A 23,122-nucleotide genomic window follows, 5' to 3' on the forward strand; every position below is an offset into this window, starting at 1 on the left:
AATACTTTTGGCATGGTTTAATTTACTTGGGATTTTAGTATCCTCAGTTATGAGCAGTTTTATTCAGCTAGGAGTAACAACAGCTGTTGGTTAAGCACAGGTGTTCTGAGTTCAAATCTCAGGTCCATCTGGGTTCAAACAGACTCTAGCACTTAGTAGCCATGTGAACCTGCCCCACTTACCTCTCTTTGAGGCTCACTTTCTCTGAGTTTCATCATACTATTGTTGTGAAGCCTAAATGGAATAAGGATTGGTTATTTGAATGATAAAAGTTTGGAGTTTTTCTACTCAAAGAAATATTCCTTTTCTACATGACAATTTCTACTTGTGTTTCCTAAGAAACAAAAATTTAGACTCCCAAGTGTTAAATGTAATCTCTTTTAGCAGTTATTTGTATGCTTATATTTTCAGGGTCTTTTTCAGTGAGTGGTTTTCTACCTATATTACAAAATACATTTGTTGAAATAAATTCAAGAGAAAGAAACTTATTTGCTTCCGGAGGCAATTATAGATACCCATGATGTTGCTAAATTTAGAAACAAAATAGCTTATCTACATGCATTTCTTGAGCTCTGACTTAGTTGGTGGGGTGCAGAGTCTTAGGCAAATCATGTCATTCAGGGTGACTGAGTTTTTCATGTTTTCCTCATTTGGAGCCAGGAGGAAAAAATCATTACTGGCCTGGTCACTTCTAATCAAGTCTTGGCATTTCTGCCCCACCCTTCTGCTTTGCCCTTATTGTTGAGATTGTTATTGCCCAAAACATTCCCCACACTAAATAGTCCAAGATTCTCACATCATCATAATGATGTCATCCTTGGTTACAGATTCTTCACTCATCCTTTACCTCTGCCTGCCTGCCCATGAATGGGTTAACCAAGCTGCTTTCACCTCTAAATTATTTCTGTGATTATCTTCATGTGCCTTTCCCACCTGATTCTTTTGGATCTCTTCTCCAAGCTTGACTTCAGTAAGCAAAAGGCAAGATATTGTAATTTCCTAAATAACCTAAAGGGAAGATTTGGCCTATTAGAACAACTCTGTCGAATCAGCTTTCACACGCTCTTCTCTCTAATGGAACTTTGAGGAATAACTGTAATTGAATTGTGCCTCCACACCATCTGCAGATTTCACCAAATAAAACCTAGATCTGGTTCTCTCTTGTTTGTTTCACGTTGTGTTTGTTCCCCACTGAGTAAAGCATAAGCTTGGGCTTCATCTGGATGTATTTGCAACTCACAGAGGCAGTAATTGAATGTCTGACAATAGCCTTGCCTCCCTGGAGTATTCAAACTCTGGCTGCTATATTAAACCAGTCTACTTCTTGGTTCCCTTCAAAGGTAATGTCCCATCTGTTGACTGGGAACTATGGCAATGCAAAACTCAGAGTCATCAGAGGATGGGATCCAAAGCATCTTTAATTCCCCCTCTGAAAAGAGCCATTCTGGGTTTTTGAAGTGGTTGCATTGCTCTCTCTCAGCAAGGTGGAGAGGTTAATATTTTTGCTCTCTAACCTTTGAGGACACGTGCTGTGGGCCTGGTGAAGTTTGCAGCAGGATCTTCGACAAGTCTGAGCAGGCAGTTCTTTTAGCTATTGCTGTTTCTCTGAAGAGTTGAATTGGATTCTGAAAGTGCTTCTTAGTTCATTCTGTGTGTTGTTCATTCAACTCCCTCTTCAGTCCCACTGAAGAACTTTATGCTATGGCATATGACAGCCACTAGATAACATTATGATAAATTCCTGTGGGCTTGGATCAAACTCCACTTTCTGGGGCCTCAGCGTCAGCAATCGTAGACTTAAGGAATATTAAGTGTCTATAGTGAGTTTAGAGGTGAAAAGAGAGTGCTGAGTTCAGTGTTACCTAGAGGGTTGTGTACAAATTTGGCAGAAGTTGTCTAAACCTTTGTGCAAACAGTAAGTATTCTGTAAAATTTGAGATAGTGAAAGATGAATGAATGAAAGAAGGATCAAATATCTCTTAGATGTTGCTGACCCTTCCTCAAAACCAAAAATAGATTTTAGCGTGATTCTAGTGACTTCCATAAACCAGGTTAGACATGCAAAAGATATGGGTGAGTTAGCAAAGAGTTAAAAAATTCTCCACACCTTCTCCCACAACTGGCAACCACAGAGGCCAAGGGAAAATATATATATACACACACACACAACACATACACAGGCTCAGGCAGGGAACCTGTTTTGCAAGTTTTGCTGGTTAAAAAAAAAAGTAGGAAGGGGGTTGCTGGAGAGCAGAGTGGGAAAGCCTTAGAAGTATCAATTGAAGATTTTTCAAAACCTGAGTTTTCAAAGTAACTCTATCCTGCAGAGAGAGGCACACATGTGCCGCTGTAGTTTTTTTCTTCCACTGATTAAGTGCATTGTTAGACAGGGAGGGGCAGATTAACGAATGCCTATAATTTTGATCATTGTTTTCTGCAAAACAGCTCAGGCTTTGAAAATGAAGCCATCGGTCTTGGCTAAGTTTCTGCCAACAGCACAAATTACACTGTGCAGAGATCCAAAGCCCCTAAAAAGGTTTCATTAATGAACAATTTCAGACGATTGTTTAAGTCTTTGCCTGACAGGTAAGGTTGGCATGTAGGCAGGTGGGGTTAGAGTTTCCATGGAGATTTATGATGTCATGCTTGAAAGAGCATGTCAAGACAGCCAATTTAACAAGTAGCTACTCAAATAGTCCTATAGGCTACAAGTCGGTTTTATGCAAATGACAAGAGTTTTACTGGGAAAAACTGCAAAAGAAAACAGCAGAGACATGGAGGGGGGTTTACCTGACAGCTCGGAAGGATGACCCTGGAGTGCAGGAGAGACGAAAACTTCCAGAAGACCAGTTAGATTTTCTGCTTTAACGGCCGCCTCACCTCTGGCGCTCTAAGTGCAGGTAAATATGTGTCTTTTTTTTCCTTCCAAGTTATTGCCAAAAATTATTTGGAAACCTTGTGGTCTGTTTCTGTGCATTGTTCTCTTGGCAGGAAGAACTGAATAAGCACAGCTTTCCCACACTGAATGTTGAGCTTCAGGGCTGTTTTAAGGGCTTTTTGTTGTTGTTGTTGAATGAACCCAGATTTTTGAATAGGGCTGAAAAACAAAAGATGCCTTATGCATTATGCTGATTGTGCCCTGTGAATAATGTGGTAAGAATGCCATAGATAAGGATTAGAAAGACCATCTGAGAATTGAGATACTATACATATTTGTTGATTATTCCCAGATGTTGTGCATGCATTTTCTTCTTCTACTCCAAAATTGAGGCTATGTATAGTTCTGTATGTTCACCTTGTAAAATTCTCCCCAAAATAAAATCCCTGGAATAGCACAAAAATTGTCTTGGAATCAGGCTCAGGAACATTGCATGTTATGTTGTTTTGTTTTAATGTGGATAGTATACTTTTCTCATAGATGCATTTTCTGGGACTAAAAAAAAAATTCTGTTCGAGATATTCATTTCTGGACTTTTAGGGAAACAGGAGTTCTAAATACCTGAGAAAAGAGACAAAGGCTTCTTGGGGGAAGAGGGTAGTTAAAGGTAGTTTGTTTGTAAATCATGCTTTATTTAAATAGGAAACCCCCACACCTGAGAGTAGGGGGGTTTCTGTTTGCATCAGGCACGCTGATGGCAGGTAAACATCTTGGTAGCCTTTTGAGTGTGATAAGGATCAGTCAGGTTGCTGTGGATCAGGGAGTTAGTTGAACCACAACAGTTGAGGTGAGCAGCTAAGTCCACCAAGATTAAAAGGAACACAAAGAGAACTCATTTGTCTCTTACATGCAGCACGTGAAGTTAAGGCACAGAATTTAAAGATACCTGTGCAGTCGGAACTTGGACTTTTGAAACAAAAAGTACTTATGAGCAAGCTGATAGATTTTAAAGTGTTCTAGAAACTAATACATGAACATGAGACTTCCTGAAATTTTGCAGTTGGATAGCCTGGATTAGCACCGGGATTGCCATTCATAGGAAATTGTGGTTGCCACAGTTATTGCAAGAGTGAATGATAAAGGGGACTTTGCAGCCTGGCAGTGCCACGTATTAACTGTGTAAACTTGGGAAAAGTAAATTCGTATCCCTAAGCCTCAGTTTTCTTCTCTATAAAATGGGGTTAACAAGAGCAACATTCCTTAGACACAGTTCTAAGCATTAATACTTCAGGTGTTAAGGATTGTTTTTATTTATAAGAAACTGGACTATTTATAGTGCCCCCCCCCATCCTTTGTCTTATCATTACAAAAGCCAAGTGAGACTCTCAGAGTCTTTTTATTCTCAGTTTACAGATGAAGAAATCATGGCTCATTGAGAGAAAGAAAAACACTACATAATAAACCAGTATGCATTTTTTTCTGATCTCAAGGAGCATAGAAAAAAAAAAATAATGTGACTAAAATAACTCCCAGCAGCAAGCAATTATTCTTATAAATTAATTAAAATACAAAATGTTAAGTGTGTCAAAGGACCTAGGATATTCTTTTTTTTAAAAAATAAAGTTAATTACACTTATGTCTTTTTCCTAGAGAGGAATATAGAAGTAGTATTAATTTACTTTTTACTGGTTTCTATTGTTAGGAGCTCTAATCCACTGCATAGATTTAAATTTTAAAACCTTATCTGCCTCAAATTTCTCTCAGCCCCAAGAGAAGAATCGGGTTTGATGTTACAGGTATTTGCTGAGCAGAAACTTGAGTCAGCTGGGGGCTGGGAGTTCCACAGGGTGCAGAAGCCAGCCAGGAGTTGGACATACTGTCCCTTTACTCCCTTTGTGTTCTGGATGTTGGCACCTCTTCCCTTGTCTTCATCCCAGACGGATACACAGTCCATAATTATATTTTGCATCCATTGTGTGGAAGAGACAAATATGTTTTTCATTGTGTTATTTTTAGTAGTCGTGTTTCTAGCCAGGGAAAATACTCTATTAGTTCCAGAGTTTTTCTAGCAACTTTTCCAATTTTTCCACTTTTTCCATGTTACGCTATTCAAAATGATTCAGGTTCCGCCGTACTGCTGGAAGGAGGGTCTTTTAGCAGAAGTCTTGGGTGGGCCCATCAAGTGGGATTCTAATGGACGGCTTTTGACAGACATCTGAACCGCCAAGGCTGAGCCCATTCATTGGCAGATAACCTCAGTGGTCAGACGAATTGGCTGTGAGGCTGGCTCCAGCTCTGGTTATCTTATCTCAAGGGCAGATCTAGAAGTCTGAAATCAAATATGTATTTCATTCAAAGTTTCAGAACCCCAAATCAGCAATTGTGAGGTGGAAAGAGAGCCAGGAAATCTAACAGCAACAGGGTACCAAGATTCCAAATAGGTTTGGAATCACTAATGAACATTCTTACTCTTTTTTTAAATCCTGCAGACCATGCTTTAAAACTCCATTGAAACTTCATATTGTACATACTTGTTGTGGTGATCAGAGATCTCTTTGTCAGTAAGCAGAGATAAGCTCTAGAAGTGTACTTTGCACCAGGACTTAGGGAAGACTTGGGTAGTCAGAGGATCCCTGCTCAGGGGCTGAAGAATTGGGTGTCATGCACTGGAAGCCTGGATCCATTTCTCATTCATAGCATATGTTTTCATTGAAAAACCCCTACAGGTTTGTTCATATTCTAAATAAATACAGCATCTGAATTTTAAAAGTTTCTTCATAAAGGAGATAGCGATCTTTAAGTATTACATTATTCTCTTGTAAAAAAAAAACTGTTTTGAAATTCTCATGTAAGTTATTTGTAAGTAATTTCTTCAAAAAGAAAAGTACTGGAATCTCCCAGTGCCAGAAATGGATCTAGAAATTTCTCTCAGGCTGGCTGTTGAGGAATCAGAGAGCAGAAAGTTCTCCTGAACTCCATCAGAAACACCCCAGTTTTACTTGTGTGTGTGTGTGCAAGGTCTCACGTGCACCTGGCAAGTGCTCTAGGCAGAGCTACACCTGCAGCCCTGAAGGCAAGATTCTGTCACTAAATCTGCTCTCCCTCATGGTTTCATAACTAAAGAGATAAGCCCCTGCTTGGTTCATTATGACAGTTGTGTGATGTTAGGGCAGCTGGAAGTCTTGAGACCTGTGGGATGTCTTGGGAAGAGTGCAGTCAGGATGGCTTTAGGTAGACTAGGATGAACTTTATCCTAAAGACAGGAAACTCTGCTGCTTTTGTTTCCAGAAAACAGACTAAATAGGTAGCAGAAATAACGTTCAGATGCCCAGCTGTATGAATCACAAAAGCAAATGCAAAATATTATGCATGTGGACAAAACCTTAACCAGAGCTTACAGACAGTAGCTAATTTAATGGGACACATGAATTCCATCAGTCAGTACAGGTCGATGTTAGCATCTGTTGGTTCTGATGGCCCCAGGATTCTGCATTGCGGTTTAATTTCACAGCTCGTTTCTATTGTGTGATTTTACCTTCCATTCCTTTCTGTTTGCTCATGATTAAGCAAGTGAAGTAAGAAAGGTATTTCCCACTCTCAGTTTTATTAGGGTTGGTAAATGCAGATGATCATGTTGACCATAAAATTAATGGTGGGCGTCCTCTGCACTGTGAGCTTTCCTGGGCTCTTTGCCCCTGCTTTGTTGTGTTCAAGTAAGAGGAAGAAACCCAAGGCCCAGTCACAGAGATGTTCTGAAGGACTGCCACATGGTGCCGTAGACTTTTCTGAGAGGACTTTCTTTGACCATACTGTTTGCCACTCAGAAGCAAAGCAGGCTGCCGCCTCCCGTGTTTGGAATGGCTGAGAGAACAGAGAACCAGATGGACCCTTGGTCATTTTCTCTCTTTGACATTAATAATGTTGGTGGATACCTCTCAGAATATCAAGGAGGATGTCAGGTCTCATTTACATAGTAGTCATTACTAAGAAAAACATGCTGTAGCCACTATTTGGCTTGTCATTCCAGAAGGACAAGTTTGTTTTGTCATTTTGCACTGAGAAAGGTTATATAAACTCCTTTTTTAAAAAACTGTATTATTATTTGGTTCCCTTCTCAGGTTAATTTTTAAGACTCCAGAAGAAAGCAATTCCAACCAATTGCTTCATAAAGGACAATTTTCAGCTTCTTCTTTGTGGGGTGTGTGGGTGTGGATGTATGTGTTTATGACTTCGAGAATAGCACAAACTCTTATTTAAAACTCTACTCTCTTCAGAGCAATTATAACTGTGGCTCCATAATATATTAACTTGACCCCTTTTTAATTGCTCTTTAGATTGCTTTTTTTTTTCCTTTCCCTGTTATGAATAGTACTGCACTGATCCTCTTTGGAACGATGCACGTGTCAGCACATCAGAAGGCCAAATTTCTTGATGTCAAATTGGATCACTAGAGTTGAAAAGTATCGCCCAATTTTCTCTAAGAAAGACTCACCAATTTATTGTATCGATAGGAATATCACAGAGGATGTTCTGGCACATTCATGTAATGTAGTTCTCTGCAGTCATGGCAATACATGAAGGAGACCCTCCATCCACGTATGGACACATAACCAATCATGTTACATAAGCAATATGAGCTACAGAGCAGTAGAGATAACAGGATCCTATTTCTTTTAAAAAGGGTGGACCCTATTTGTATGAGAAAGCATATACATTTTCTGTATACTTATCTAGACATTAAAATTTCCTAAAATGATGTCCAATAAATCAGAGAGAGGAACTAGCAAGCTGTGAGAAGCAAGTTTTATTAATTTCTGTATTTCTCTACTATGTACATTTTTACCACAGACATGTAATACTTTGATACTGAAAAACCAGTTTTAAATGAAACCAATTATATAAAACTATAATGCACTAATAAAAACATAAATTAAAAACAGAATAAACTAGTTGCCCTGGAGTATAGCATGTGTTCTTTTGAGCTAAGCCTGCAGTTTCCAGGTAGGCTGAGAAAAGTGACTTCATGTCATGTATCAAAGCAGGTGTATGTTTATACTGATGGAGTTGTCCCTTGAAGAGGGAAGCAGGTCTCTCCTCTGTCCTTCTTTATAGAAGCAGCCGCCTCTGATGTCTTCCCTAAATGAGTTTATTCCAATTAGAATCCCTCCTTTCTAAACAAATCCTGCTTTGCATTCCAAGTATCAGGTGTGTTTGATTTAAATGTTTTTAAGTTGCTGGTACTTTTCAACAAATAGAGTAAACTCATCTTTGTAGGGCAGGGCATCTTTTGATCCAACGTACAAAATATCTCTTTATAATTAAATCCCACCCCTTACCAAGGTACTGAGACTCAACTGTAGATAAAGGCCATTTAGGTTTCTGTAGGAAGTCTAAACCTGTATATTGATGATTCTGTTTCCTAAGTGAAAATAACAACCCTGTTTTCATACACAGAATATTTAGATTTTCAAAGACTGTAAGCTCTTTTTTGTTTACCGCAGAGCAAGTCAAGAATAGAAGGCACACTGTCAGAGGATGTCTTGTGAAAGGAAAGAAACAACACATGTTATACTCCCAAATCACCAAGCAAAATCTTAAGACATGGTTTTAAACTCCAACTCCTCTTTAATTCAGATGCGCAGAAAGCAGTCAAACCTCAAGTGTAGGGGGTTTGATTTGTTAGCACAAACCAGTAACTAACTGTCTTCACTGTAATTAAACTCTTCTTCCTTCCTCTTTCGCAAAAGCTACTTCTGAAACTTTGTGCTTTCCCTAAATATATTATTATTATTATTTAACTTCATAAAAATATCAGTCCTGCAGCTTACTGCAAATATTTGCAAAAGGGGAACACATATAAAATAAATGCCTCTTAATATAGTGTTTTGTGAATAAACATGCCTGGCATTAGTTGGTTAACCTAAAAATTAATGAGAAACAACTCTACTTAGAGGAAAAAGGGTAAAAACTGTGGCTGTGGTGTGCAAATCAAGGGAAAGCTGCAATTTAAGTAATTCAATTAAAAAGAACATAATTACTGTAGCCCGGGTTGGAGGAAGGTCAATTGAACTTTTTTTTAAAACCTAACTTTTTCTAAATCTTCAGAAAAATGGGCCAAATTTGCTATATCATGATCATCTACAATATTTTCTTCCTCCACATATTAAATACCATTAGCTTTGTAAGACATATACATCCAAATCTCATATGCCTTTTTGCATTCTAATGCAATTCAATAAAAATTTTCCCTGTATGCATTCAAATCTTTGCAAATAAATATGGGTACTAGAATCTCCATATGTAATATATCACTTGCTATATGTCAACTTTCACGCAAAGTTTCAAATATAATTCTTTTTTTAAAAAAAAGTTTTTATTTTTATATGTATGAAGAGAGACACATGAATAAAGCAACCAAGGCTCAGAAAAATTTAGAGACTTGATTCTTTAAGCAAAGGAATGGGGATTTGAACTCAGCAATTCTGATTCAGCCTAGGGCATTTTTTTTCTGGGCTCCCTGAGGGGTGTGCTATGAAAACTGTGGCTCTTTTTATGAGGTTGGATTTCCAAACACTATAATCATGCTGGGAATGATTTACCACATGCCTTTGTAGCCTGAAGTTCTCTTTGGTACCTCCTACCTTTACTTTTTTTCCATTTCAATGACACACCAGAGGGTGGAGTTGAGCAACCTGATGGAGTTGGAGCAGCCATCCTTTTGCTACTGATTAGCAATACTCTCAAAAAGGGAGGGAGGGAAGGAGAGCTTAGTTTAGCCTTGGAGTCAAGCCTGAAGATTACTTGTCAGGAATGTCAAAAGCATTTATTAAGCAATCTTCTTCCTGGCATTTTAGGAAGAAAACCTCACGCACAGATCAAATCTCTTCCTTCAGAAACCTGTACTCTGTGAAGGGGCCCTCAGATTTCACCTCAAAGAAAGAACAATTGACGTTTCTTGGGACTTAACAGCATGGCACCATTCATACATTTTGAGCAGTTGCAATCATGTGGATTGCAAAAGTGCTTACTGGAATTAGAGACAAATGGGGCAACTTTCAGAGGTTTAGACATAAGAATAGATTGGCAGGCATCTGTCTTGGGGCCAGGGTCTTCAGAAACACCTGCTCAATGACTTCTGCAAATTTCAATAAAATGATAAAATGTGGTTATGCGTATAGCTCAGTGGTAGAGTACACACTTTGCATGCTTTAGGGCCCTGAGTTTGGTCGTCAGCACTGCAAAAAATAAATAAGAGTCAAAACACACAAAACCACTAACACTTTGAATGGTTTAGAATTAGGCATTTTCACCTAAAAATCAAATTTCTTACATCCTGACCCAAAAAAAAAAAAAAAAAATCATATGGTCAAGAAACACTGTCAGAATCTTTGGTAGCGCTAAGTAGCAGCTGCCCCAGTAATATGGGGATATAGACTCCAGGGTGCACTTTAACCCCCCACTCTCTGTCCACACCTGCTATCCTTACCTGTTTGACTCTACTACAGACTATGACCCTAACCTAATGTTTTTGTAGGCTTTCTCCAAGAAACAGTGCAAGAGATGAGAGGGATCTTACCTTTGTTCTTGGCCAGACTTAGCTTTAAGAACTGGTTCTACCACTTACTATTTGTGTGGTCTTGAGCAAACCTGATCTAAGTAAGCTTCCACTTCTGCATCTGAAAAAAAGGGCTGAGAATTCCTACCCAGCAAATTGGTTGCAGATCAGAGGCCTTATATGAGAAGTACTTAACACAGTACCATGCATGTGGTAGAAGCTCAGTACATAGCAGCAAGTATAATGGAAACATCTCCTGAAACATTTTGTGAGAAAAGATTAATTTCTACCCAATCATTGTCTTAAGTTCAAGGTGGAAAGGTTCTTTGAATATGATGGGATTCATCTTAATTTCATGGAGAAGAATCCAAAGTTGACTAGTACAAGATTACTCCATTACTTAAAGGCAAATGGTTTCAGAACCAGTGGCTTTGACTCTCCACTGACCCATGAAAAGGCCTTAGAATGTGGTTTTGATGTTTAACTCTATGAAATTATGCTAATTGAATTTTAAGTGAGAATAATTTTGAATAACATAAAGATAGTACAGCAATATGTGATCTGTTTGATTTAGAAAAAAAATAACTACCATTTATTCATTTAGCACTGAAACTTTAGTTCAAATAGGTCCTGCACCCGACACAGGGAATACACTACATGAGATGACAGGACCACTCACTGCCTTCACAGAGCTTAGAATCTAATGGGAGAAGGCAGAGAAGAAAGCATAGTCCTCCATCCTCATCTGTGGTTTCACTTTCTACAGTTTCATTTACCTGCTATCAACTTCAGTCTGAAAATATTAAAATCCTAGAAATAAACAATTCACAACTTTAAAATTGTATCACACTCTGAGTAGCATGATAAAATCTTGTACCTGCCAGGATGTGAAATGTTCCTTTGTCCAGTGTATCCAAATTATATATGCTACCCTCCCATTAGTCACTTATTAGTTATCTTGGTTATCAGATTAACTGCCATAATATCATATTACTTGTGTTCAGATAACCTTTATTTTACTGAATAATGGCCACAAAGCACAAGTCATGCTGGTTGGCAATTTGAATATGTTGAAGAGGGGGGGAAATATATATATATGAAAAACATAGTTTATATAAGATTCAGTACTATCCATGGTTTTAAGAAGCCACTGCTGAGGGGCTTGCTATGAAGGAAATAAAAGAGTTACATGAGAAGGAAGCCAGGTAAGAAAACAGGCTAGGCAAATAATGGGCATGTTTTTCAGGAAGAAGAGCAGCAAGTGCATAGACCCCAAGGCAGGAAGAGACTTGTCTGTTGAATGACTCAGATGACATGAAAGAGGCAGCTGGAATTATAAAGCCACAGTTAGGACTTTGGAGTGCATTCTTTGGGTAGTGTGAAGATTTTAAGTAGGAGAGTGATAAAATATTTTTAGCTTTTGTTCAAACAGTACACAGAAGTTCCTTTGAGTGGGTTGGGGGACACTTCTAAGCAAGCCTGTCCTCTTTTTTGTCTCTGTGGCTGTCCTTAAAGGAACCTGTAGAACTAATTCTAGGGCTCCCCAAAACACACGGTGGGCAGTTTACAGAATCTTGAGGAGATATGATTTGTGCCACCGGGTCTCATGCCTAGTGTCCAGGAGCACAATGCATCATTCTTGTCATTAGCCCAAAGGCTAAATGTAGATATTTTGTATTTTTTTTTTCCCTCTAGTTCTAAATCCATTCCCAGCAGGTTACTTAAATATTTCCTCTTCATCACAAAAAAAAAAAAAAAAGGAAAAGAAAAAAGAAAAGAAAAGCTATACATTTGATGTAGCAATGTGAAATGGGATACATTGTTATGAATCCTTGAGTTTGGATTTTTCCAGTGACATAATGGTACATCAAACCTTTGCCTTTTTATCTGCTCTCAGTGGGAAAAAATTAAATAATGTATATTTCAAGGAGCCAACTCTAAGTTTCTCCCCTATCCTCACTCAGGCTGGGCACTCAGAATATACCCGGTGAAGGTTGGCAGAACAGATAAGCAATGTTGGCACTGATTTTTGCTTTTGTTTTGTTTGTTTTTGGTGTTGGGCATTGAACCCAAGACCTTGTGCACATACTAAGCTACTGTGCTTTATCACCAAGCTACACTCCCAGCCCCAGGACTGTGAGTTCCCACTAGCACCTTTAACACCTGGAATCCAGGTTTCTGACTCTGACCTTTGAATAGCATGACTTGATCTTCAGAAACTGCCCAGTGACAGCAGCGGTCAGATGCTGTGAGTGGCATAAACCTCACCATCAAGAATGTTTGACGGAGGGATGTCCACCTACCTGGTGGGTCTCAGGCATTTGAATGTTATATCCCCCACCCCTTTATTCTTTATTCTCCTGTTCTAGAAGCTCCCAAATGGCGTATTTTAGAGGCAGATATGGTCACAAGGGATGCAGACTCACCATGCCTACATGGCTTTTCAGGCTCAAGCAATTTGAACAAACACTGGCATTGAGACAGTTGACTACTTGACCACTTGACAATAAAGCCATGATCAAGGTTTCTTTTTTTTTTTTTTTTGTATGAATTACATAAAAATCTGTCTCTAATCTCACATCGCTTGTGAATATTAACTGTCTCCGTGTATACCTGCAAGCTGTAAGTGGCCCCTTCCCACCACTCTGTTCACTTTAATTTCTTCAATGATTGGCATGTGGGTGGAGCCTATTTGGTCAGGTGTGATATATGAAAAAGAGACACATTCTTGCCTTCATTTTTGTTTTTGGAATTTTTTTTTTTTTTTGGTGTCCACATCCGGATTTACCTAAACCCCACCCCACCCAGTCTGCATCTGCATAGCAATGAAAAACCGGTATTTTCTACCTGTGAATCACACTCCCAATCCTGAGCCTGTCTGTCAGGCCAGCTTGCTAGAAGGAATGTGTAAGACTGAAGGCCAGCTAAGTGTGAAGGGGGCAGGTCCTGTCACTCGCGGGCCAGGCTCTTGACTGCTCTGAGAAGGTTAAAGGTCTGGCCGATAGCCACTACTGGATGTGGACATGGAGCCTCCAGTCTGTGCTCTGGGGGAAAGGCCACAGAAGGAAGGAGGACTCATGTGTTTCTGCTGTCGGGGGCCCCGGAGTGCACCAGCCAGAAGCCAGGTACAGAAGTGGTGTGATTCAGGGGTGGGGGTTGCCTTCCTCTCTGGGGTCCCTAGCCTGCTGTGTCATGTTCCCAATCACCTGGGCGGCTCTCCTGAAAGTGGGTGGTTCCTGGCCAATTCTTGCTGAGTGGGAGCCAGAAAGGGCCACAGGTTACAAGGTTTCTTTTAAGTTCAATTATGCTTCTCAGTGAGAGGATGATTGCTCAAAGCAGTTAAACCTTGTTTAATGATAATTAAATTGCTTTTCTTTATTCTGAAACATCTCTTAATTTTGCTGCACAAAGAAAGGAAGCATTTTTCTTTGATTGTAACAGACTATTTCTAGGTAGGGTGTAATCAATGCATCTTACCTTGCTGGACTCTGAAATCATGTGTCTTTACTCTTCCGATTTGGAAATGCCATGAAAGTTACAAACTCAGTGCTGCTGGTTAAAACTTTTTAAGACAAAAAAACTGCTTTTCCCTACTTCCTCTTCTCCCTCTGGTTCTGCCCTAACACTTTGCTTTTGTTTGTTTGCTTTTTGCTTTTTTTCTTTTTGTGCTGCTGGGGACGGAACCCAGGCCCTCCTACGTGCTGGGCAGGTACTCTGTCACTGAGCTACACCCCCAGCCCAAAGAATTTCTTAAACACGCACTGCTGCCCTGGAACTGGGCTGCTTCACCTTTTCAAAACGTGGATGAGACTTGGCACGTTCCATCTTGCTCCTGCTTGACTTAGACACGGCATGAGGATGGTGTTGATCTGTCACAGTCGCCTACAGTCCTCAGAACTTGGATGGTAGAAGCCTCCAGGCTTTCCAGTGCTGGGAAGTTGATCATCTGTCTTCCCACGAGGAGAATGTTTTGAGATGGTGGAGGCAGGGGAGAGACTTTCATTGAAGCCCACGTAGAAAAAAAAAGTAAAACTTCAAAAAAAGAGAAGCCCTAGAACAGGGATTTGTTTGACAGATCCTTGTATCTGATCTGTTATTTCACGGGCCTGTCTTCCTGTTGCCAGAATGAAGATGTTCTGGAAAGAAACCTTAGGAAACGAAGCCTGGTTACTAAGTTTCTTATAGGAACAGAGTGGAGAAAAAAAGTGTTTTCTTAAAGGAACTGAACCAACTGGGGTTTTAATAAGTCTGAGTTTTAAATTTTAAGAGAAATCATGTGCAATATGAAGGTGTGTGTGTGTGTGTGTGTGTGTGTGTGTGTGTGTGTGTGTGTGAGCATTCAAACATTTTGGTTAAGACTGTGCTGCTGCTATCTCAGGTTTGGAGGCTAATTCTGTGGCCCAGCATGCTTTGTTCAGATTTCTTTGGGCTGAGATGATACTGAGCAGGCGACCCTGGCAGCAGAAGGAGGTGGAGTAAGAAATGGAATGTTGAGTTGATGAAAAGTAACTTCAGAATAAGACACATAATATAGTCACAGGAAGACAAAACAGCTGCTGGCCATTTAGGTAGAGAAGAGAAGAAAGATCCAGTAACTTAGAAGAGCTATAAAGATATTTCAGACAGGCAGAGTTTGAGTACATATAAATGTATAGAACCAAGATGGTCAGAAAAAAAATATTTTTAAAGATAGTATGAGCAGAGTGAGGTAAGGAAATACACAGTCATCAAATTGGTGGCTGTTAGTCATCTTTTCATAGCTATGTCAAAGTACCTGAGAAAATCAACTCAAATGAGGAAATATTTCTTTTGGGTCACAGTTTCAGAGGTTTCAATCCATTTTGCCTAGCCCCGTCACTGTGGGCTGGTGGTGAGGCAAAACAGCATGTCAGTGTGTGTATGGTAGAGTAGAACTGCTCACCTGATGGCAGCTGGGAATTAGGGGGAAGACTGGGGACAAGATACAACTTTCAAGTACATGCCCCCAGTGACCTGCCTCCTCCAAATAGGACCCATCTCCTAAAGTGTCCACCACCTTCCCAATAGCCTTACCAGCCAGGATCTGAGCCTTCAACACGGGGGGGGGGGGGGGGGGGGGGGAGGGGTGCAGGAACAGGAGACATTTCAGGTCCAAACGATAGAGTGGCATAATGGATGCTAAGATTTATATATAGTTTGTTCCCTCCAAAACTCACACTGAAACTTGATTTCCACGTTGTATCAGGAAGTGGGGTCTTTCAGAGGTGACTAGGTTGTTAAGAGGATGAATGCCTTTCTTGTGGGACTGGTTTAATCTTGAGGGATTGGATTAATTCTGGAAGGACTGGATTATTTACTGTGAGAGCAGGTTAGGGTTTGAATGCCTTTTTGCTTTCTGTCATGAGTTGAAGTAGCATGAGGCCCTTGCTAGAGCTCTGCTCTTGGACTTCCCAGCCTTCAGAACCACGAGCCAAAGTAAACATCTTTCCTTGATAAATATTTCAGTGTCAGGTATTTTGTTACAGCAAGAAAAATGGGCAAAAACAATGAGAAGGGTTAGGGTAAAGGCTTCTGCACAGACTTTAGTTCTTCTTCTGCTAGAAGAGGGGGTTTAAGGATATTCTGTTTGGGAGAGGCCATTCAGTTTCTACCTGGTTTTCTAATGGCTTTTTATAACTTTAGTGTATTGAGGAAATGGAAAGGTAGGCATCATTTATTAGAGAAACAGCTGGCCAGAAGCATGAGCTTCTTCTTGAGGAAGGATGGCAGGTAACAAGGGAACAGTGCTCAGAATTCCCCTAAGCTGGTCACATAGTCCACACAGATTCACCAGACACCTGAGGTTAGCCCACATTGGATACAGTATCTTTCGTGGGTTCCTGATTCCATCATTGGATGCAGTATCCTTCATGGGTTCCTGATTGAATCATGGGGTCCCCAGACCCTTTGCTTGTCAAAGTAAGACCACCTACTTACGTCTTAGTCTTTTTTTTTTTTTTTTTTTTTTTGGCACCAGGGATTGAACCCAGGGACGTTTAACCACTGAGCCACATCCCAAGCCCTTTTTATTTTTTATTTTAAGGCAAGGTCAGCTAAGTTGCTTAGGGCTTCGGTAAGTTGCTGAGGCTTTGAAGTTGTGATCCTCCTGCCTCAGCCTCCTGAGCCGATGGGATTACAGGCATGTACCACTGCGCCCAGCTAAGTCTTTGTCCTGATCTGAGAATCCAAGTGAACCCAGGTCAAAATTTATCTCAGAGAACCGAAGAATGGAAGAGCGAAAAGGTATTTTTAGTCTTCTCCATGTGACAGATGAGGACTCCAAAGCCAGAAAGCTCCAGTGACTTATCCAGGGACACACAAGGAATTAGTCAAAGATGTGGAATTGGGAGACCTGCTGTCTCAGGCTAATGAGTTTGTGGAGGGGGGGCAGAAGGATATGGATAAGGCAGGATGATCTAGCAGTCCCAGGGGACCTGGGGTGCGCCCTGACATATTCTGGGTGGATGAGTATTCTGATTTCTGACTCAGGTCCTGCCTCCCATCTTTCTCCTCCTTCATTGGCCACACAAGTAGCCAGGGGAGTCCACTGGTGTTTCCTCCCAGGTGCGTGTTTCCCAGGGCTTGCATCAGTCTTTAAGAACTCTGAGAAGTGCCGTCTATCACAAGTGGTCTATGTAAGCAGATTCTGCATGGGAAAAGGAAAGTGATTGCAGGTGGGAGAGAGAATATTATATTTGATTATTTATTGTTTTCCAAACCCCAGATACACACACCACACACCACACACACACACACACACACACACACACACACCAAGACAGCATGTTCGAAACCCTGATTGGCTTTGAAAATCTGGAATTAACCATCACAATGAAGTGAAAGATGAATGAAAAAGCAAATCTGTCCAAGGCCCAGGCTGAGAATCAGGGCCCAGCACAAGAGTACTGTCGCCTGGACCCGCGCATGACAGTGAGCAAACCCAGCACACAAGCAATTCCCGTCGTTCTGGGGCTTTGGTGTCAATGAGCCTGTGATGTCCATCGGCACTGTCTTAACAAAGGTGATACCCTTCCGCAGGAAGTTATTTCCCCTCAAAGCCCAGGGCTCAGGGGCAGCTCTGGGAAGATGAACCACTCTCTGATTCCAGTATGTGCACGTGGCAGGCAGTTAAGCTGCTTCTACCCTGTTCAACTGTGATGAGAGTCTAGCTAAGATAAGCCACCCAGGGACTCTCGGATTGGAAAAAAAAAAAGTGCGGTGTCTGCCTGTGTGTCTTGTGAGTGAGCCTGTCTTAAGACTAAGAGAGAATGTCCATGTTCATAAATAAAACTTTGGCCATTTCCTATCATTTTTCCTAAATGAAATTATGTCAGCCAGATCAATTGGAGTTACGTGTGTGTGTGTGTGTGTGTGTGTGTGTGTGTGTGTGTGTCCTGGGGATTGAACTGAGGAGTACTCGGGGCACTCACGTGAGCCACATTCCCAGCCTTCTTTTGTATTTTATTTAGAGACAGGGTCTCACTGAGTTGCTTAGTGTCTCCCCTTTGCTGAGGTGGCTTTGAACTCGGGATCCTCCTGCCTCGGCCTCCCAAGCCACTGGGATTACAGGCCTGCACTACTGCCCCTGGCTGGAGTTACCTTAATAGGAACTTTACTAGAGTACAGGCATTGTATGTGGGTCCTGTTCTGGTGTTGTTTCTGGAAAGTTCTAGAGCCTGGAATTGAAATGTGTGTTCCTACCACACCCTGTGTCTGGAGGCTGAGCACCCTTGAAAGTGACAAAATCACTAGGGAGCCTGTGCCTTGTAGAAGGGGCCATCTTCTCTCTCATTTGGAGAAAGAGAAGGGTTTGAGAAAACACACACACACACACACACACACACACACACACACACACACACACACCAGAATGGAAGCTCTTTCTCCTGCAAAGCTGGATTTTGAAAGGCCAGAGGATTCCATCCATTGTGTTTGGTTCAGTTGCCCCAAAGAGCTCAGGTGTCTGCATTTGGTTATTTTCCCCAGGGTTTAAAATTCCAGTCCTACAGCTCTGAGCCCATAGGAAACTGAGGGGCCTTCCTTCCTTGTGTTTGTTTTTCTCACCCTGTAAAGAAAAAAAAAAAAAGGTTTAGTCTTCAGTTACGAGAGACCAGGGAGGAAGGAAAGATAATTTAAATCAAAGTACTCTCGCAGTACAATCAGAAGCTTGGATTTCATGTGCACGCAGTTCCAGGTAGAAAAACGAGGTCGAGAGTCAGGTCTCTTTGAAGAATTAGGAGGGGGATGCAGAAATAAGCAGCTGTGCTTCAGGTGGCACGTTTTCATACATATTCCTTGGGCTTTCTAAAGGCAATTAGAAAGCCCCTGACCTGGGGCAGCTACTATGAAAAACAAAAACCCAAAGTGGCTCTTAACCAGTTATAATCAATCCTGCTGTAATCAACATTTGTTTTTTAATTACACTCTTAAGCCACAAAATGTTCTAAAAGACAGTTTTGAAATATAAAATCATCTGTGAACAACTTTTGACTACAACCCTTTTCTCTAGACTTGTCAAAAATTGTTAAGTACTGGACTTTTTAAAATTTTTATTTATTTATTTTTATCTTGCCTCCTCTGTTCTGTGTGTGAAATGAAGTGTCTGTTCTTACTTTAGGACTCTCATAAGGAGAGGTAAAGTAATAATGGATTCATAGTATTGGAGATGGAGGGCCAAAATGCCTATTTTTTAAAAGTTACAGAACTATATGAAGTAATCATTTAATTCATGCTAGGTGGTGGTTCTCAAGGCCACAGATACCTTATGCATCAATACTTCTCTGCCATTGCACAAGGACAATACTTCTCTATACTTTCCCAGTTGATGGTTTATTGCTATGAAGGTCTGTCTCTTAAACTGGTTATGTGGAATTTGGCACCAGCCTCCCAAGTTGTCCTACAGAAGGGCAAGTAAAGATTCTGCTATTGAGCTGACCTGTTGTCCTCTGATTTTTCCATTATTTCTGTGGGAAAATGGGTCTAAGTTCTAATTCTGTACTTGGGACTTGGTAAGTACTCTCTCCCAGGCTTTGATGGCTTTAACAGGGGAATCCTAATGATAGATTTTTGCCTGGGAGGGATATTTGCCTGAGCTAAGCCATGGGGAAGAAAATCTAAATTTAGATATCCGAGCTCTTCAAGCAACTGAGCCAAGACAAAGTTGATGGAATGATTTGGCCTTTCAGAATCCAGTTCCTGACATGCAAGTTTTCAGATTCAAGGAAGAAAGAAGCTCCTCAATGCCTGTGCGTATAGAAAAAGAGCATTTGGTATTCAAGAACCATTGTAATGTGCTGGATCCATCTCATAGCATTAGGCCCAGTCATTGCAGAGGATTCAAAGAGGAAAGAGGCAATGACAGTGAGAAAAGGGATAGAAAGGTCCAAGGAACTGAGGTTGGTATCGAAGGCAATGCTAATGGTGATTTATGGCTGTGGGAAGTCTATGAGAGGTTGCTCTGAGGAGCATCCCAGTGTCATTCCACATATCCATCGACAATCACAGAAGGAGAAAAGGACTCAAGGTGAAGCAGTGGCTGATCAAATCCTGAGAGTCCAGGTGATCAAATATTGCCATCAGAGCGACTGTTAAGTAAACATCCAGTAAAGTCCCAATTTATGGGGCTAGGTGAATTGGGAGTTCTACATGAGGCCTTCTTCAAGATAAAATGCCTTATTAAAATACTCTTGAGTCAGTTCATTGTCATGGAGGCCAACGTCCAGTCACCAATGAAAATGCTGCTGATAAGTAGGCTCATCTGTGAGTGTCTTAGGCTCCACTTGGTGTTGCATCTGAGGTCATCCATTCTTTCTAGTCTTGCTCCTTCTCTGTTCCAGAGTTGGGCTGGTACGTGAGAACACGCATGTGCCTGCCAGGGCTTCACCCACTTTTCTTTGTGTGTATAAATATATACAAGAGATTAACATCTTTCTATAAACCTTCTAATTGTGTTTCTGCAATAATGATGACTGCTGCTCTGTCACTGTTACGGAAATGTCCTTGAAGAGGTGACTTGGAATTAAAAATGTGCAAAACACTAGACCATTTCCGGGAGTGGAGAAGGCCAGGGAGACTTGCAGGCAAAGTCTTTTTTCTTTTTTTAATTCTTTTTTTTTTTTTTTTTAAAGAGAGAGGAGAGAGAGAGAGAGAGAGAGAATTTTTTTAATATTTATTTTTTAGTTCTCGGCGGACACAACATCTTTGTTGGTATGTGGTGCTGAGGATCGAACCGGGCCTCACGCATGCCAGGCCAGCGCGCTACTGCTTGAGCCACATCCCCAGCCCCGCAGGCAAAGTCTTGGGTCTTCCCATTGTGCTTAGCTCTTGCAAGAAATGCTTGCCACACCAGGCCACGTTGTTGTGTCCTGCTGGGTTTCAGCCCCACAGAGGGAGAGTGTGAATGCTGTCTTCAGGATCTCCAAGAAGAACACGGTGGTTCTTGGATGCCTAAATCTAGTGTCCCTCTTTGATTCATCTGGACTCTAAGGAAGGCATTTGCCTACTTTCTAGTCAAAGATCTGTTGCTTGTCTCCCACGTGTGTTGGGTGATTAACAACAAAACATTTAAGGTTTTAGGTTTGAGGGTGTTGTTTCCTTCTGAGACTGACATTGTTACAGACTAGATTTACCCAACTGAGTGGATTATGTTCCAGTTGTGTGGCGTGGAAAGCCTCTAACATTTTTATTATGAAAAAAAGTGTGTGTGTGTGTGTGTGTGTGTGTGTGTGTATTTTGTCCATTGAGTTTTAGATTTGGGAGGAGTTTTAAAAGTTTTGGTAAGATGATTATAAATTTAGTGCTTGATATATGGTTGACCCTTGGTATCCATGGGGGATTGGTTCTAGGACCCCAGAGATACCAAAGTCTGCAGTTGCTCAAGTCCCTGATGTAATTTGGTATAGTATTTCCATACAACCTACCAACATCCTCCTGTATATTTTAGATAATTTCCATAGACTGCTTATAATGCCTAATATAATGTAAATGGCATGTAAATAGTTGTTATAATATTGGAGGAGGGGAATAATGACAAGAAAAATAGTCTATGTTTAGCACAGCACAATTTTTTTCCCCAGTATATCTGACCCATGGTTAAATGCATTAATGCACAACCCCCAGATGCAGAACCAACCTGTGGCTTCAGAGGGCCTACCGTACTCTATCATACAAATATAGTATGATTTTCTTTTCTCTGAGAAAGTTAGGGAGAACATTTATAATAAAGGTGAATACCGGGTTCAAAGTTGTCTTCCCCTATTTTTGTTATATGTCTGAAATATGTAAAGCAACAGGAGGAAGGTGTCTTTTTAAAGAACTGTTGTGAACACATACTTAAGTGGTAATTAGGGAAGGGGGTAGGCAAGATAGAACAACAGCAGACATGCTTGAATTTTAGCAGGTCGACACCATTGTGTAACCAACCAGATGAAAGGTGAAGTGGGTATTGAACTAGTAAGACCAGCTTTAGAGTTTAAAAAAGTAGAAGGAGAAGGAGAAGGAAGGGAGGGGCGGAGGGAGAGGGAGTGGGGGAGGCACACACAAAGGGAATTGCCCAGAACATTCCAGGAAACCATTGAACTGTGAGTGATAACATGTTTCCTGTCTTTTCCTCCAAAGATTTGTTTTAGAGGACAGCTAGGATAAGAACTTATACTGTGAAAACAACATAGATGATTTGTAAAGAACAGGGAAAGGAATTATCTGACGTACCAGTTCATTATCATCAAAGTTTTTCTTAAATTGATTTAGCCTGAACTCACTGTCCTGTTAGCTTCTGTATTTCAAGGATATTGGTCATGACTGTCATCATTTTTCTGGGCTTAAAGACTTCATCTTTTTAACCATACATGATACTTATGTTGATCTTACAAATGGTTTCAAATTCACTAAATCTGCTGATACAACTCTCATCTCATCTCGATAATGCCACCATGAATGGATGAACCTTTTAAGAATATTAAAAAAATCTTTTTATCTGACAACACTGTGACCATCATCTTCATATTAGCTCACACTCCTTTATCCCATGACAATGTGTACTGTCCCATAAGCAGCCTCCTTCTTGGCTGTCTTTCTCAGCTTTGTCCCTTTCCTTTCTTGATAAGCTCTGAGGTGGAAGAGTAGAGGGGGGAGGGACACTGGGCTAGCCACCATAGCTCCCACATTTATCCTAACATCTTTGTCTCTGTTATCTTCATGTGAAAGCTTTCCTTTCCCCTCTTCCCCTTTCCCTCTGTTCACTAAATAAACAGAGTCTATATTTTACATTGGGTACTCTCCTGGGCTGTGGGTGCACTGAGCAAGATGGATCATATTTCTATCTTCTTATATATTGTAGCATGCTGTGGGGGGGGATAAAACATTAAATAGCTACAAGAACATTGAGTAGTAAGGAAAGATAAGGAATGCTTAATGGGAGACTGACATCTTTTGGAGTGGAATGAGGAATCACGGAAGTCTGAGTAAAACAATTCAGAGAGAAATTAAATCCTAAGCTCTAAGACTTAACTTTAGAAGAGGAGCAGATGAATGAAATAAGATTACTAAGAAGAAAGGGCAGGCAGATGCTGTGTTTTATACAGAACTTCGAAGGCCACACTATACTCAACCCCAAATCTGTATAACTCTGAAGATGGATCATTTCTTACTGGTTATCCAAATACTTCATCTTT

At 40.7% G+C, this 23,122-nt stretch overlaps 1 protein-coding gene across 16 annotated transcripts in view; it reads left to right on the top strand.

Annotated features, from left to right (window-relative positions):
• The window catches only part of KIAA1217, a 406,156-nt gene that overhangs the window by 124,550 nt on the left and 258,484 nt on the right, over nucleotides 1-23,122 (top strand). The window contains exon 1 of one of the 16 annotated variants that reach the window (XM_081297959.1): nucleotides 13,540-13,558. The exons of the other annotated variants lie outside the window; for them this stretch is intronic. The gene's annotated coding sequence lies outside the window, so the exon portion shown is untranslated. Of the gene's footprint in view, nucleotides 1-13,539; nucleotides 13,559-23,122 lie in introns of those variants that run through there. 16 annotated transcript variants of the gene reach the window in all.

Source organism: Spermophilus citellus (assembly GCF_964194105.1).
Source record: "Spermophilus citellus genome assembly, chromosome: 6".
In the NCBI taxonomy this organism is placed as follows: Eukaryota; Metazoa; Chordata; class Mammalia; order Rodentia; family Sciuridae; genus Spermophilus; species Spermophilus citellus.